The following is a 16,406-nucleotide window of genomic DNA, read 5'->3' as shown; positions in this document are numbered from 1 at the left end:
AGCAACTTTATATTTGGAAAGAATTTAGATGCCAAATATTCTCCGCCTAATGATTCTTTAGGCGCAGATATTCCAAAAGGAGATATTGTAGAAGTCCCGGGAATTATGTACACAAACACATCCTTAATGTTAATGCGTGAAAGTATAAATTTGTTTACGTGAGCACTGACCACCAAAATGTTTCACTTAGTTGTCATAAAACATCACCATGCACTTGTGCACATGTTATTTGCCTACATAACTATGAAGGTTTCTTGAAATAACTGCGCTTTTATTTGGTATTGGTAGTTTATATGCATGAATCAATACCCTTAATAGCATACAACTTCATTATTCCTAACTTCACGTGGATAAGTCTTCGGAACTTGAATGCAAGAAATTTATGCCCTCTCGAATAGTTTTGTGAGGTAGTAACAAAATCTCCCGCTTTCTCCCGCAAGGCCACCAGATTTCAAATGACCGAATTGCAGCGACTGTTTTTCACTTCATTGAGCTGCTCAGTCGCGGAGCCAAACGCCTCCTGCGTAATCAAAAACTAGTAACTCCAATGAGCACATATGAATAATTTTGTTTTTAATAAAGACATTTGCAATGACAAGCTTATTGTGTTTGCTAGTAGAATTATTAAGATAGATTGCTTTTTGAAACGATGAGCCGATTCTATCATTTGTGAATAAAATATGAGCGATATTAGCACGACTTGCATCTTTATTGAACAGGAGCTTCGTCACAAACAAGCATCTGGTCTTTATTCAGTCAAAATATTTTGACTGCGATTTTATATTCTACAAGTAAGAATGCGCACACATTTCTTACCTATGCGATGCAATGATTTCCTGAAAAAGAGTTTTCTACGTCCGTGAATTATTTGTATTCTTGGTCCGTGTATTCAGAAGAGCGAAGTTGGGAAGAACAGCGAAGTCAGTTGTCAGGTAGTGGAAGAATTTTGTGCGATCACTCTTGATTACGCTAATACAACCGCAGACGTCACCTATACTATTATTAGCCATCACCTTTCCATTTTTGAGAACCAGTAAATGCGCGATCAGATGTAGCTTTGTGAAGCTTGAACTAGTACTTGGTGCATCCTAGGAAAACTTATGACAGTCCTGATAATTTTCAGTGTGGCCGTAGGCGATTCTTTGGCTCGACATAGCAGATACGTTCAATAGTTTCTTCACACAACAACGGTCACCTTTAAATCTTGCCACATAAATTGTGATTTGCCACTTAGGGGAAATGCAAGTGCTCTTCCCCTATTTTCAGCTCGACTGACTGCGGAGTACTTTATTCTTGCGTCAGTTTGATAAGAAACAACAAATCTCAGGACAGGCAAAGTACGTTATTGGCCTTATATTTCGGGTACTTTCCCATATTTAAATTCCCACTGTATCGTCAGGTCAACTTCCTAAGTCAATGCAGGTAGCTAGAATGGAAGTCAGTCGCTAAATGCTGGTTAAAGATGACCTTGGGAATTTTCACACTATTTCAGTTTTTGCACTGTTTTCAAAAGGAAAAGAGAGTATATTGCGTAATCGTGTTCTATTATATGTTGATCGTGATGATTGGTTAGATGACTTTCAAGACGAATTCCGAAAGCATTGGCCAACGAAAACAGCACTCTGAGACTATGACAAAATTATAATAAAAAGATATAACGACACAAAAGCTTTTGCGGCCTATAAGCACCTCGCGCTGAAGCTTTTCACAGTAGACGGCAGCGCCAGAACACAGAACCTAACGAGTGGCGGAAGCAAAACAGAAGAGACGCTGTATGCATTCGCCGTGACACTTTCGATTGCTTATCGAGAGGCAAGACTGTCCGAGTTCTGAAAACTGGCACTCATATGAATGCACATGTTTGCGATCGATGTAAGAAGTCTAAACAGTCGTGAGCTTTATCTCGTCGAAGTGCACGGCGTAACACTCAGACGAGCGACGAATAATGGCCGCTATCATTTGCAATGGCATATCATTTTCATCACCTCTCTAGCGGGCGCCGTCGGCGACGATAAAAAAATACAAATGAAACCGCCCGTGTCTCATGCATTGCGCGCACGCTAAAGATCCTCTGGTAGTCAAAATTAATCTGACGTCCTCCACTACGGCGTGTCTCGTACTCAAATCGTGGTTTTCACACTTAAAACCCCAGAAGTAAACTCAGAAATTAATTCCCTTGCGCAATGCAAGGGCAGCGCCTGCTCCGATATTTGCATTTTCCAGCATGAAATACGTCGTTTCGGCATACGCTATTCCGCTCTGCGCACTATCCGCTTTTAGGGCATCCCACCGTCTTGGTACTCAAACGGGTGGCCTATGACGTGCTACGTCTTTTGATCAGTGCAGAGAGGTTCACAATTCAGAATGTTGCCCCGCGTACTCCATTTATTGCTTTCCGGTCACCGCGTTTCCCCGGCTAGCAAAGGTTAAATGTTAACACTCGGCGTGGGCGCCCCTGTATTTAACAGAACATTGTCAATTCTTGCCGTCTGTTCCCTGCGTGTGGTCGCCTAGCCTTGTGTAATCAGCTTACATGCGCAGTGCTAGTGGTGGCGTAAATTCTAGAACTTGCATGGGCACCAGTGATTGCGCTGAAAGGCTCATTGAGCCATGTATAGATAACCGACGAGTCTGTTCTGCGCATAAAATTTTCCAAGATAGACGCATATGTTCGTCACTATCGTATTGCCCGAGTGTAACTTGTCTTGTGGGCACAGGTTCAGCGTATACATTGTTAGTTTTGTGACGCGCAGTCGTTTCACAGTATAGTTCTGCACCGTCACGACCACGTGCATCTGCTGGAGGTGCTTTTACGCTCAATTACGGGACGCCTCCGTCAAGCTCTGACCCAAGCACCGAGCACGAAGAACAATGCCAACGTCGCCCTGGACCATCGAGTACTGAGTAAGCCTACGGCTACGAAACTTGGCATCGGAGTACGGTCCTCTGCCGGAGAACCCGAAAAGACAACGGGTGTCAATTCAGCAGCTACGTTGACAGATCCAGCTTGGCCTGCAGCCGTCGTACTGAAACAGCCCAGCGAGCCACCGACTTTCCACGGATAATTATTTGACGACCCCGAAAGCTGACTGGAGACACACGATCAGAGGTATTTTTGTCTGCCACTTAACATCGGTGCATGTTCTCCCGGTAGAACACAATCAATCAGTGAGCATGTTATGGCGTTCTGCAAGAAAAAAAAACATAACCTCGATGCAAAAACATTGTCAGCCTTTCAAGTTCAAGCGACAACCAAACGATCAAGTAACGCGGTCTTCCGGTTGCGTCGTCTGCACGTGCTTATTATGAGCGCCTCGTCAGTCAAAAGAGCCTCCCCAAATCCTCGTATCATGCTGCGTAAATATTCTTCTACAATAACATAACATCTTAAGAGGCAACAGCGCACGAAGACGGGAACTGAGTGAAAACGATTAGCGCTGTGGCCTCTTGTTCCTCCCTCAGTCCCCGTCTGTGTACCCTGTTAGCCCTCTAAGATGCTTTACCAACTAGCCCACCAAGCGATCCTATAGAAAATTGTCATTGTACAATAACCCCACTTTCATATATCACGCCAATGCTGATAGTGCGGCTGATACAACTGCTAAATCTAGTACTAGAGCGGAAACTAGCACTTAGCAACTAGTACTAATACGCTAAGAAAGCTATAGCTAGTAGAGCCCTCGAGATTTCTTTTTTTTTTTTTTTTGAAGTCGCCAGTCAGACTATAAAACATTTTGAGCGCCTGTGCGTGCTAGCCCACATGGGCAATCTTTTAACACGCGTTCATATGCGTTTGTTTTGTGGGACCTTCGCATTGGTATATTGTGCATCACTTGATCGTGGACCAGTGGACATCCTGCCCTTACTTAAAAACTTCGCGATATATCCTAGCGGCGGGGAGTGGCGTTTGCGAACGCTTACTCCTGTTGTATGGGAATGGCCTAGAGCCCGATGCCCGACTCCGGTAGGTGCAAGAAAACCATCGAACATCTACTGTGTATCTGTCCTCGCTGCGGCGTACAACGGCTCTCTCCCCGGGCAACATTAAACTGGCTGGACTCCAGACCTTCCTCTGAGTCAAAGAAACTGGCACTGTTTCCACATTCGCCACTGCCACAAAAAGCGATTCGTGCACTAGTACAGTACAGCCACATTCGTAGGAGCACACCGGGATACTTTACGCGACAAGGCGAGCAGTTTTGGTCTAGGCCTTATAGTTTTCAAGGCGGACTTAGGTCCGATTCCTAGCAACTACCGGAAACCTCTTCGAAGGTGAAGTCCTTCATTGACGTGGACATTGCGGCTAGACCTCTGGCTGTCTTTTATCACACTGTCTTGAAGATGCTTTAGCTGCAGTTATCAAAGGCCTTCGGTGGCGTGGTCTTCCATGCAAATGGGCTTCCGAAGTTGAAGTCTAGGTGTACAAGGTTAGAAGGCGATGCGCAGTGGCACATAGCGGTTTATTTAAACACGCTCCTGGGCGCAGTCGCTTAGCATGAAGAATCTCCAGGTTCCTTGTTTCAAGTTGGAGTGACGACAGACAGCCGCCGCAGAGGGCTTCAATATTTTCGGGCAGGAACTTTACTTGAATGTATAAGCGAAGCGTCCGCGCTGCGCATTCAGCTGTGGCGATGAGGGTGTCGACTGTCTAATACATTGTTCAAGAATTTGCATTAAGCGCGTAGCTTCATACCTAGCAGACCAGTCGGTAGCACACTGTATGTGATTTGTTCTTTCTCCGCGTCATCGTGCTCTCTGAGCAGCCTAATTATCCCATTGGCAAGTGGAACTGGGCCATAAGGAAACTCTGATGGACGAGCTCTTTATGGAACTCCTAGACGTGCACCCATAATTCTTCCCAGATTTTAATCTCGCCACCTAGCCAGGACAGAAGAGAGCTCTTTGACTAAGTCGAGCGCAACTCTGGCTAGTTTGTGAGAGTTCGGTGAGCCAAGCCTTTACGCACTGCGACATGTACTGAGAACGCACATCAAGAGACAAGGTAAATTGCAACGCAAATATGAAGTTTTGTTAATACTTACATTGTTGTTGCAAACTATCCTGCACCCATTCTATCTCCCCTCAATACTTGACTGGACGATTGGATATTCTTTGTCCTTTAAACTGAGTGGGTTGATTCTGACGAACAATCGTTTTCATAGATAAGGACATGTTTCAACAACATGCGTAGCATCTTTACGCAGTGTATGGTTATTTTATTGCAATTTCACGCACCAGGCAATCATTCAACTGCATTGCTGTATAGACCACTGTTGGAACACTAAATTGCTAGATATCATACCAACGTATTTTTCGTAATTATTTTGTGCTAAACTTGCTTTCGCGTAAGGTGTCTTGCAATTTGTAGTCAATGGTGCTTGGCCAAGATTAACTTGAGCTCTTTGGATAGTAGCAGTCTATGATATATAACAAGGCTTCACAACCATTATCTCCTTTGTAAAATCGGCGCATTTCAATCCCTTGCTCGTGAATTATTAGTATGGATTGGACCCGTGCAATTTAATTTAAATTTCTGTATGCGTTTATCAGCCATTTGCCAAGTGCGTCCGTTTACTATAAAGCAGGGTGTGTATTTATTGTTTTAATTTTGTTGTGGCGATGACATCTTGTAGCTAAATTATCTTTATGATTGACTTATGCCCTCGATCTTTTCATCTCGTTGTTGAAGTGTAGCAGTACCCTTAAGGACTCGAACCTCAGTAACTCAGTAAAACATACCTTCGTTATAACCGATATTTGTTTCAAGCATACGCGTTACTATCCATGAAAAAATTTTTACTTTAATTTTGCTTTGCGGTATCACATAATTCGAGTAATCTGTCTTCATTATACCATGGATTAGGCGTGTTGTCCTATTTGACCCAGGAGTGTTACCGGCATCTCCGCCATTATATAGAGAGGTAAACAGTTCTGTGTGTGGAGGTTTTCAGAGAGCTCCTCTTTGAAGCTAGACGTTATAAGTAGGTTTCAAATATGAAACAAAAAATATTCAGAAATTCATAAAAAGTGTCCCACGTGCGGCGCAAGACCAAATTTAGGGCTGTGGAACTGCTTGCTATATGCGTTTCTTTTTTAGCTCCACAATATTTTCAAAAATTGCCCGTGAGCTCAATTACTCCACGAGACAGCCAATACATCCACCAGAAATCAGTATGTTTAAATTAGCAAATAATAGACGTACAGTAATTACCTTCTTAATAAATTCTTTATGGCGAAAATTTCAATCTAGAAATTTCAGATAGTTTTCAAGGAATATCAAATAGGAAATTCTGAGGATGGCATCGATTTCAAGATCATCATCATCATCGCCATCAGCCTGGTTACGCCCACTGCAGGGCAAAGGCCTCTCCCATACTTCTCCAACTACCCCGGTCATGTACTAATTGTGGCCATGTTGTCCCTGCAAACTTCTTAATCTCATCCGCCCACCTAACTTACTGCCACCCTCTGCTACGCTTCCGTTCCCTTGGAATCCAGTCCGTAACCCTTAATGACCATCGGTTATCTTGCCTCCTCATTACATGTCCTGCCCATGCTCATTTCTTTTTCTTGATTTCAACTAAGATATCATTAACTCGCGTTTGTTCCCTCACCCAATCTGCTCTTTTCTTATCCCTTAACGTTACACCTATCATTCTTCTTTCCATAGCTCGTTGCGTCGTCCTCAATTTCAGCAGAACCCTTTTCGTATGCCTCCAGGTTTCTGCCCCGTACGCGAGTACTGGTAAGACACAGCTGTTATATACTTTTCTCTTGAGGGATAATGGCAACCTGCTGTTCATGATCTGAAAATGCCTGCCAAACGCACCCCAGCCCATTCTTATTCTTCTGATTATTTCAGACTCATAATCTTGATCCGCAGTCACTACCTGTCCTAAGTAGATGTATTCCCTTACCACTTCCAGTGCCTCACTACCAATCGTAAACTGCTGTTCTCTTCCGAGACTGCTAAACATTACTTTAATTTTCTGCAGATTGATTTTTAGACCCAACCTTCTGCTTTGTCTCTCCAGGTCAGTGAGCATGCATTGCAGTTGGTCCCCTGAGTTACTAAGCAAGGCGATATCATCTGCGACTCGCAAGTTACTAAGGTATTCTCCATTAACTCTTATCCCCAATTCTTCCCAATCCAGGTCTCTGAATACCTCCTGTAAACACGCTATGAATAGCATTGGAGAGATCGTATCTCCCTGCCTGACGCCTTTCTTTATTGGGATTTTGTTGCTTTCTTTATGGAGGACTACGGTGGCTGCGGAGCCGATATAGATATCTTTCAGTATTTTTACATACGGCTCGTCTACACCCTGACTCCGCAATGCCTTCATGACTGCTGAGGTTTCGACTGAATCAAACGCTTTCTCAAAGCTATATATAAGGGTTGGTTATATTCCGCACATTTCTCTATCACCTAATTGATAGCGTGAATATTATCTATTGTTGAGTAGCCTTTACGGAATCCTGCCTGGTCCTTTGGTTGACGGAAGTCTAAGGTTTTCCTTATTCTATTTCTAATTACCTTAGTAAATACTTTGTAGGCAATGGACAGTAAGCTGATCGGTCTATAATTTTTCAAGTCTTTGGCGTCCCCTTTCTTATGGATTAGGATTATGTTAGCATTTTTCCAAGATTCCGGTACGCTCGAAGTCATGCGGCATTGCGTATACAGGGTTGCCAGTTTTTCTAGAACAATCTGCCCACCATCCATCAACAAATCTGCTGTTACCTGATCGCTCCCAGCTGCCTTCCCCCTTTGCATAGCTCCCAAGGCTTTCCTTACTTCTTCCGGCGTTACTTGTGGGATTTCGAATTCCTCTAGACTATTCTCTCTTCCATTATCATCGTGGGTTCCACTCGTACTGTATAAATCTCCATAAAACTCCTCAGCCACTTGAACTATCTCATCCATATTAGTAATGATATTGCCGGCTTTGTCTCTTAACGCATACATCTGATTCTTGCCAATTCCTAGTTTTTTCTTCACTGCTTTTAGGCTTCCTCCGTTCCTGAGAGCATTTTCAATTCTATCCATATTATACTTCCTTATGACAGCTGTCTTACGCTTGTTGTTTAACTGGGAAAGTTCTCCCAGTTCTATTCTAGCTGTAGGGTTAGAGGCTTTCATACGTTGGCGTTTCTTGATCAGATCTTTGTTCTCCTGCGATAGCTTACTGGTATCCTGTCTAACGGAGTTGCCACCGACTTCTGTTGCAGACTCCTTAATGATGCCCATAAGATTGTCGTTCATTGGTTCAACACTAAGGTCCTCTTCCTGCGTTAAAGCCGAATACCTGTTCTGCAGCTTGATCCAGAATTCCTCTATTTTTCCTCTTACCGCTAACTCATTGATCGGTTTCTTATGTACCATTTTGTTCCGTTCCCTCCGCAAGTCTAGGCTAATTAGAGTTCTTACCGTCCTATGGTCACTGCAGCGCACCTTGCCGAGCAGGTCCACATCTTGTATGATGCCAGGGTTAGCGCAGAGTATAAGGTCTATTTCATTTCTACTCTCTTCATTCGGGCTCCTCCACGTCCACGTTCGGCTATCCCGCTTGCGGAAGAAGGTATTCATTACCCGCATCTTATTCTGTTCTGCAAAGTCTACGAATAAGTCTCCCGTGCAATTCCTAGTGCCTATGCCATATTCCCCCGCTGCCTTGTCTCCAGCCTGTTTCTTGCCTACCGTGACATTAAAGTCGCCCATCAGTACAGTGTATTGTGTTTTGACCTTACCCATCGCCGATTCCACGTCTTCGTAGAAGTTTTCGACTTCCTGGTCATCATGACTGGATGTAGGGGCGTAGACCTGTACAACCTGCATTTTGTACCTCTTGTTCAGTTTCACAACATGACCTGCCACCCTCTCGTTAATGCTACAGAATTCCTGTATATTACCAGCTGTATCCTTATTAATCAGGAATCCGACTCCTAGCTCTGGTCTCTCCGCTAAGCCCCGGTAGCACAGGAAGTGTCCGCTTTTTAGCACTGTATATGCTTCATTTGTCCTCCTAACTTCACTGAGCCCTATTATATCCCATTCACTGCCCTCTAATTCCTCCAATAGCACTGCAAGATTCGCCTCACTAGATAACGTTCTAGCGTTAAACGTTGCCAGCTTCAGATTCCAATGGCGGCCTTGTCGGGATCCAGGGATTCTTAGCACCCTCTGCTGCGCCGCAGGTCTGACCGCCGCGGTGGTCAGTTTCTTCGCAGCTGCTGGGTACTGAGGGATCAGGGTTAGATTCTTGTGTTCATATGGGAGGTTGTGGCCAAGTACTGCACCAGGGTGGCCAATCCTGTTCTGGTGAGGGAGTGCGTTACCGGTTCTGGTCACCGGGATCAGGCCGCACTCCATGCCTGTTTGTCCAATTTTATGAACACGCGGATTTTCTTTTTTTTAATCCGGTTGAAAATTGCGCGGCACCGGGATTCGAACCACGGTCCTCGTGCACGCGAGGCGGATGCTCTACCTCTACGCCACCGCTGCACCTGATTGCGCTCACATATTGCGCAGGATATGCGCTATCAAATATTGCGAGGATAGGCCATGAAAGAAAGCCCGCTAAGAGGTTATCAAATGCCTTCTGCCACACAAATTGCCCCTATAGGGCGTTTGTGTGAGTCTACTTTTTGTTCTAACAACTAAATATTTTGGGTTGTTGCGTTAGAGCCCCTGAGAAAAACCATAAAAAATCGAGCTAAAGCTATGCCCAGGGGCTATGGGGCTACCATTTCAACATCTCGGCGAAAAAAGCTATTCATTTGTACGTGTGGTCTCTGCATGCACAAAACTCTTTTCGATGTGTTTTCCTCAACATGCATCCAGTGAGTGAACTAGAGCAGGAGAAACGTGTTATAACTATTGCCTCAACTCTGGTAATTCATGCCTTGAGGTCAGATGCGAGAGTTTATGTGTAATTAACTTGCTTATGCCTTGCGGGATGTTTCATGCTTAGTGGTTATTCCACACCGAGCGCTATGCTTGTGAGCGAAGGGAGCAACCTTACATGTTAAAGTTGACTTGCACAGTGCGGTACACTGTTCAAAAGAATACATAAGGTTAGCACAGATGCGAATTTATTTTCCTCTGGTAAGTGTACATTTATCCTGCCTTCCAGTAGATTACTTGTGGTATTGGGATCATGGGCAGCTTTTTAGGCACCTGCGAAGTTCATGGACATTACTTTGTCACCACTTGCAGCTACAGTGCCAGCAAGGAGAGAACCACTGATTGAGGAGTTCCCTTTAACATTGGGCTGCCTTCTACATAACTACACCGAACAGAAACGTCGATACAGCTCTCTTTTAACTCAATCGGTTGAGCAGCACTAGCTAGCTTCACGCGAAGGGTATTGGCCCCACCCACATCGATGGCAAATTTTAATCCTGATCATTTTCATGCCCTTCTTTGAATAAAGAGGTGAAATGTTATGGAAAGCTTTACCCTCATTCGCAGTTCATTTTGCAGTTTTTCACAGAGATAGCACTCCCTTCCATGCATTCATGGATTTATGCACCACTGGCTTTTTATGGTAATTAGAAAGTTAAATTCTATCTTACTCTTACGCTTCTCGCCAGTATTGAACATGTATTATAACAAGCGTCTATTGGTGCGTGAAGGAAGTGTCATTCTTTCTATACAGCGCAAATCGGCCCATACAGTTTCATTGTGCCTTTATTTCCAAAGAAAAAAAAACGCAGCGGCCTGTGAAATTCACTAGATACACCTTTTGTTCATCTCACAAAGTACCTGCCAGCCACACTTGCTCTTGAAAGGGCGCGACTTCAATGTAACTAAATTTAACTAAAAGCCTTCACCTAATCTGGTTATGGCTTTTTAATTAAGCGCTTTCCAGGAAGCGTTTCTGGGTTGTGCCGCATGACAGCCACGTTTTGTTAGTATCATATGGTCTTAATCCTTTGCGTAAATCTCGTATTATTTTTTTTCATTATTATGAGGATCGTTAGGTATGGTCTTTGGTAAGTCTGAGTGATTTATATTCATTCGTGAATTCTCTCGCTTCCGGCAAAAATGGATTACTAACCAAAGGGTAGCAGAAACGCGCTGCTTGAAACAGTAACTTTTTTTTTTTTTGGCAGAAGGCTGGAGAAAATTCTCTTGAACTAAATATCGCAGAAAGTGGAGCTAGACACCGTTTCCTCAAGGTGGTAACTCTTCTGCATCTGAGTGTTTGACGTTTACTGTACATCTCTTCATTATTCTTGTACCGGACTTGGTCATTCATACGTTCTTTTGGCTGTAATATCTGCTACATTTTCTAACATGCCGCATTGTTTCCCGTCCGAGACTTTGATTCCTGACTTGTTCTTTTTGTAGTTGATGTATAACAGCTGCATCTTCCTGCCTTCTGTGTTTGTGTCGGCAGGAGCAGTTGTTAGATGGATGGTACGTGGGACCGAAATGCACTAAAGAGCCCTGAGGTTGAATTTTTTTCCCTCTAGTTGCCGCGCCTACGGAATTTTGACTACTGAATTCACTACTGAGTACTGAATTGTTTACGCATTTCAGGATTTAGTATCCTTGTATATATATTGTGCTTTGTATACTGATATTACCTGTTGCGAGTAAAGAACAACAATTAGCGGTGTGTCCTGTCGGTCTCCACTCAAGCCCCGTGCGTGCGCTGTTGCCCCTTTAAGAAGCGTTACCAACTGGCCCACCAAGCCATCCTTGAGAACATACCCTACACAACTAACCCCACTTTATCTACCACGCCAATGCCGAGAGTGGGGCTGGTACAACTGCTACAACCAGTGCTAAACCAGAAACCAGTGCTTAGCAACTAGTACTAGTACGCTAAGAAAACTATAGCTACTGGCGCCCATATCTGTTTGATTTACGGCCTTTGTTTCAGCGTTAGCTCCTTCCCTTCGCACTCCCTCGATTGGCCCCACATAAATGTTCCCTCAACCATTCATCTCCTTAGGCTTCAACAGAGCAGCAACTAAGGTGTTTTTAGGAACCTATCACGTTCAATTATTGGCCATCGAAAACATCTTCATTTCTTTCTTTTGACTCGTCTTTCATTTTAATTTCTTCGGGATCTGGATGTAGGTTGTTTTATAGCAGCGTATAAGAACGAACACTGATGCCCTACACATGTAGGAAAAAAAAAATTTCTTCAAGGCAAATGCATCACACACTATTTGTTGTTGTTTTTTTTCGCTTACGTACGCCGTTTTCTTTCGTAAAAAAATGACGTAAGAGAATAAATTGGCAAGTAAAGTCCATTTATGCGATGATAAACAAAACATCCAGAATGCCAACTCAGCGCTGAATTTTAGCGATGATCTTCTAGCACTTTTGCAAGAAGGCATAGTCTTGTATACCTGGCTTTCACTTTGTTGCAACACTTAAAGTATAACGAGCCACCATGCCCATCTCCAACGTAAAGTCTGTCGCTTTGGGAATAATATTCTTTCAAGTTACATTATTGCGACATCGGTGAAGATGGTGCGCTGAAGGCATCGTTACTTCTTGCTGTGTGTGTTGCGCAACTATCTACGGCGCGTACGTTACATAAGTAAGGCATATACGTGCACTGATTCGTAGCGAAGTCTGAAGTACGAGTTCCAAAAGCACAAAAGCGACAAAAAAGAAAACCAAAGCTACTGAGAGTTCCTATGCACTGCGTATGGTGTCGACATGGCTGCACACGTAGAGATGACAGGCTGGAGTGTGAAATGAAGACGCTTTTGTGCGGGCGTCACTTCGCTGTGCTTACGCTAGCATGAGTCGCAACAACCGGGGAAATTTTGCGCACATAGCCAAGTGACATCGCTAGTAAGCTTTTCGCGAAGCATAGGAGGCATGACGGTAAAATGGCTGGCGACGGGGGAAGCCAGGCTTTCGCTGGTGGATTTCTTGTGTTTAATCGAAGGCTGTAAGTTCAATAGATCTTCCAGCCTAATAATACCTTCAAATTCTGTGGCTGCAATGTATGGCGTTTGCTGAAGCCAGAAAGAAAGTAACTTGATATCTTTACTGAGTGGAAGTGTTGCGAGAAATCTCTCTTTGATTATATAATATCCGTCTGCAAAACTCACTGCACCAAAATGTTTTGACATAAGGCCCCGCGATGTTCGTTTTGCAAAGTAGGCACGAAAGAAGCAGCCTTTGACATAAAAGAGTCAAGACATTTGAGCTATCACATCGCGAGAGTGGCTTTTAAAGGATCACTTGTGGTTTTAGTAGAGACCCATGTTAATCCGAAATCCTTCAGCACATCAAGCGGCTGAGCGAACAATAGGATGTCATGGAAAACTGATGGAGGTAAGAAAAAGCAAGGTAAACTTTATATCTGTTTTGAAAAGGAAAACAGACCTTATCACTGATACTGCCCAAAAGAGATTTTTATTCAGCTGAAGGCTGCCACTAAGAACCAGTACAATGATATTTTTCCTTTGCAGGTTCGTGAAAAACTTGGTACTTCAGGGTGCTAAAGTGGTTAGCCGAAACCTCAATAACAGTCACCTATAACTTTTAGCTGTAACAGCGTTCTGGTGGCATTACTCTAGAAGTAGTGGCATCATGAATAAGGTGAAACTCTTAGGTGGAACTGGAAGGGAAAAAAAGGCAAGCAAAAACATCAGAAATTGCATCAGAAATTGCACAACAGCATTAGAAGAAAGAAAGAACAGGTGACAGCTGTTCTCGCCTGATCGGGCGTCGCTCTCTTTTATATAGTTCATTTTGTTAATTAAAGGGGACAAAGGATATTTAATTCATTTTCCCGATGCATCGTTCTCATCTAGAAAACTTCGCAGGTTTTATATTTAATGCTTAATATGGAGCAGCAACATTATAGTCCCTTAGCCATAAAAATAATTATGTGCAAGTAACTGTAAAAATAACGAATTCAAACAAAAGCAAGGCACGTTAAAAAAGTTGGGTGTTTGACTGGTTCCATGAAAAAGTAACCATTATTTATCCGATGGTATGGAGCTTCTGAACCGTGATTTTTCACTTAAATTCGTGTAGTACATTCACAATGCGCTTTAACGCGCATCGAATTGTTTAGTTTCTCACCTAATGAGGTAGCATGCCCGCATGATTTAAATATAATGCCCAAATTATTACTGTGACACACATGTCAATGGAGAAGTTATTCACCTGCTGTATGTACAGACGCGGCCACTGGTATAGGTAGCACGGAGCGGGTGGCCACGCTCCGCGCAGCGCCACGACGGGCGCCGCGCGAACTATTGCGGCGCAAGCGCAATCAGTGCCAGAGGCGGAGTTAGCTGCGCGCCATCTGCTACGGTTCCTCCTACTTCGCCGCGAGCAGCGAAACCTAGATTGCGCGCGCGCTTTGGAGTACGCAAACCCTGTAGCAATGGTGCGTCAACAGGTGGTAGTCTAAATAAGTTATCAAAGCACGCAGGCAGGCTGTACACCTCAAATTTTAACTGCGCCTTCTGCTTCTAAAAGGTCCCTTTTGTCACAGAGGGTCGATTTCAGAATTCGCTTGCTAAGGAAGTAAAAAAAAAATCGCACGACAAACAAGGCATATTTATAAATCTATGTTTCAGATTTATTATATGGTAAATACGAAGAATCCCATAGCACGGCTGCAAATGAAGCTTAGATGAAGGTCTCCTTCCTTTCGAGCACCATGGCTGCAGTCTTTTGTACCAGAGCGCGTGCGGCGAAGTGGGAGGAACCGTAGCAGACGGCGCGCAGCTAACTCCGCCTCTGGTTCTGATTGCGCTTGCGCCGAAATACTTCTCGCGGCGCCCGCATGGTGGTCCGAGGAGTGCGGCCACGCGCGTGGTCTTACCTCTAACAGTAGCCTCGCCTGTACATACCGTTTTAACAAACGCGCACATTTACCATTTTGTATACAAGCACAATAAATGTGTGTGTGGCGGTGTTGTTCTGATGCCCGAAACAAAGCCACACGGCACCTTTAAACGTTTTCACCCATCCTTTCAAGTATATTCAAAGGTTTCTATGTTGCTTCCTTCAGGAAGTGAAAGTGAGTGACTACATTTAAGTGCGCAGAAAGGCTAAGCATTTCATTGGAACTAACGCACGTGAACACTGCGAATTTTGTATTGGAAAGCATTCTGAATTAATATTTACCCAATGGAGAGTTTTATTGCAACAGAACGATGTTCTGTGTGTCATACTAAATACCTTAAACCAGACGTAATACGAATGCAAAGGCAAAAACGTCAATACAAATACAAGAAAGCAATGTATACCGTGGAACTGAAACAATAGGTGAACCATGAACCTAGTTAAATGCTGAAAAAAAAGGAATGGACGTAAGGTGCAGAACTCCTGAATTACAGCATCCGCAAATCGCCGAATTATTCTGCGCAGTGGCTATGGAAGACAAGCTTCTGTGTAGTTAATAAGTGTTTATACTAGCTTTAAAATATTCGCCAAAGTTTAAACAGTGGGAGAACAGTTGATGTTTTACCGCCGCCACCATGACCCATGACAGGCGCTGTTTGACGCACCTAGGGTCTATTAATTCGCATACTCAAATACAAAGGAAAGCGAACGTAACCATGACTACTGCGGGAGCCTAATTGTAGAGTATCGCATGCATAATAGCGAAGGGTCTCTATTTGGCTACCATCTGCTTCAACTGCTTTTCTTTCTTTTGCTATGTTCGGCTTTCCTTTCAATTCACCATATTTTTACTCCATTGCACTTAAGACAAAGCTTTAGCCTGATGCAAACTCCTATGCCGCCTATTCAAATACATGTCAAACGCAGAGTGTAAAAAGTAGAGCATATTGCACATGATAGAGAAATATAAACTAGAGTGTGTATAGGAGCAGGAGCTTGAGTTAAGGCTTGTAGTTGTTGTAAAGTTTCTCAGAAAATTGATGAGTTTGAAAACAGAATAGAAGCACAAAGCTTACGAAAGTGCAATTTGCCAGTAAAAAAAAAGGAAAAACAGATATCGCAGTTTGGCGCCTTTTCGATCATATTAAGCTGAAAAACGTAATATAAAAATTTACAGCTGACGTAATTATGCCGCAACGTTTTGAGGGTGTCGCAAAATTCCTACTCGCATGTAATTGGCATATTTCGCAGCGATGTGTAATACATCAGTCTTGTCTGCTTTAGGTTTAGTTTCAGATTTGGTATTATTTTGCCGTTGCTGACTTACAATGTTGTAAAAACTGACAGTTCAGTTATTGAGATTTTGTTATTTCTAAGGTTATTTATAACACCAATGAACGCTTTTATAAATATTGTGTTTTCTAATGTCACTAGAGTTTAACATTTTCTTTTCAGTAAAGGACACCCCGTCAAGTTCGCTGCTGTGGCTGCTGAGAAAAACGATTTCCCCTTCCCACGCATTTAGACACGTTGTGATTTGCAATGTTGCTTCTGAAGTCCCTCG

Source organism: Dermacentor andersoni, chromosome 9 (assembly GCF_023375885.2).
Source record: "Dermacentor andersoni chromosome 9, qqDerAnde1_hic_scaffold, whole genome shotgun sequence".
Lineage (NCBI taxonomy): Eukaryota > Metazoa > Arthropoda > Arachnida > Ixodida > Ixodidae > Dermacentor > Dermacentor andersoni.
The sequence above is the reverse complement of the archived record's forward strand: the minus strand, read 5'-3'. Positions refer to the sequence as shown.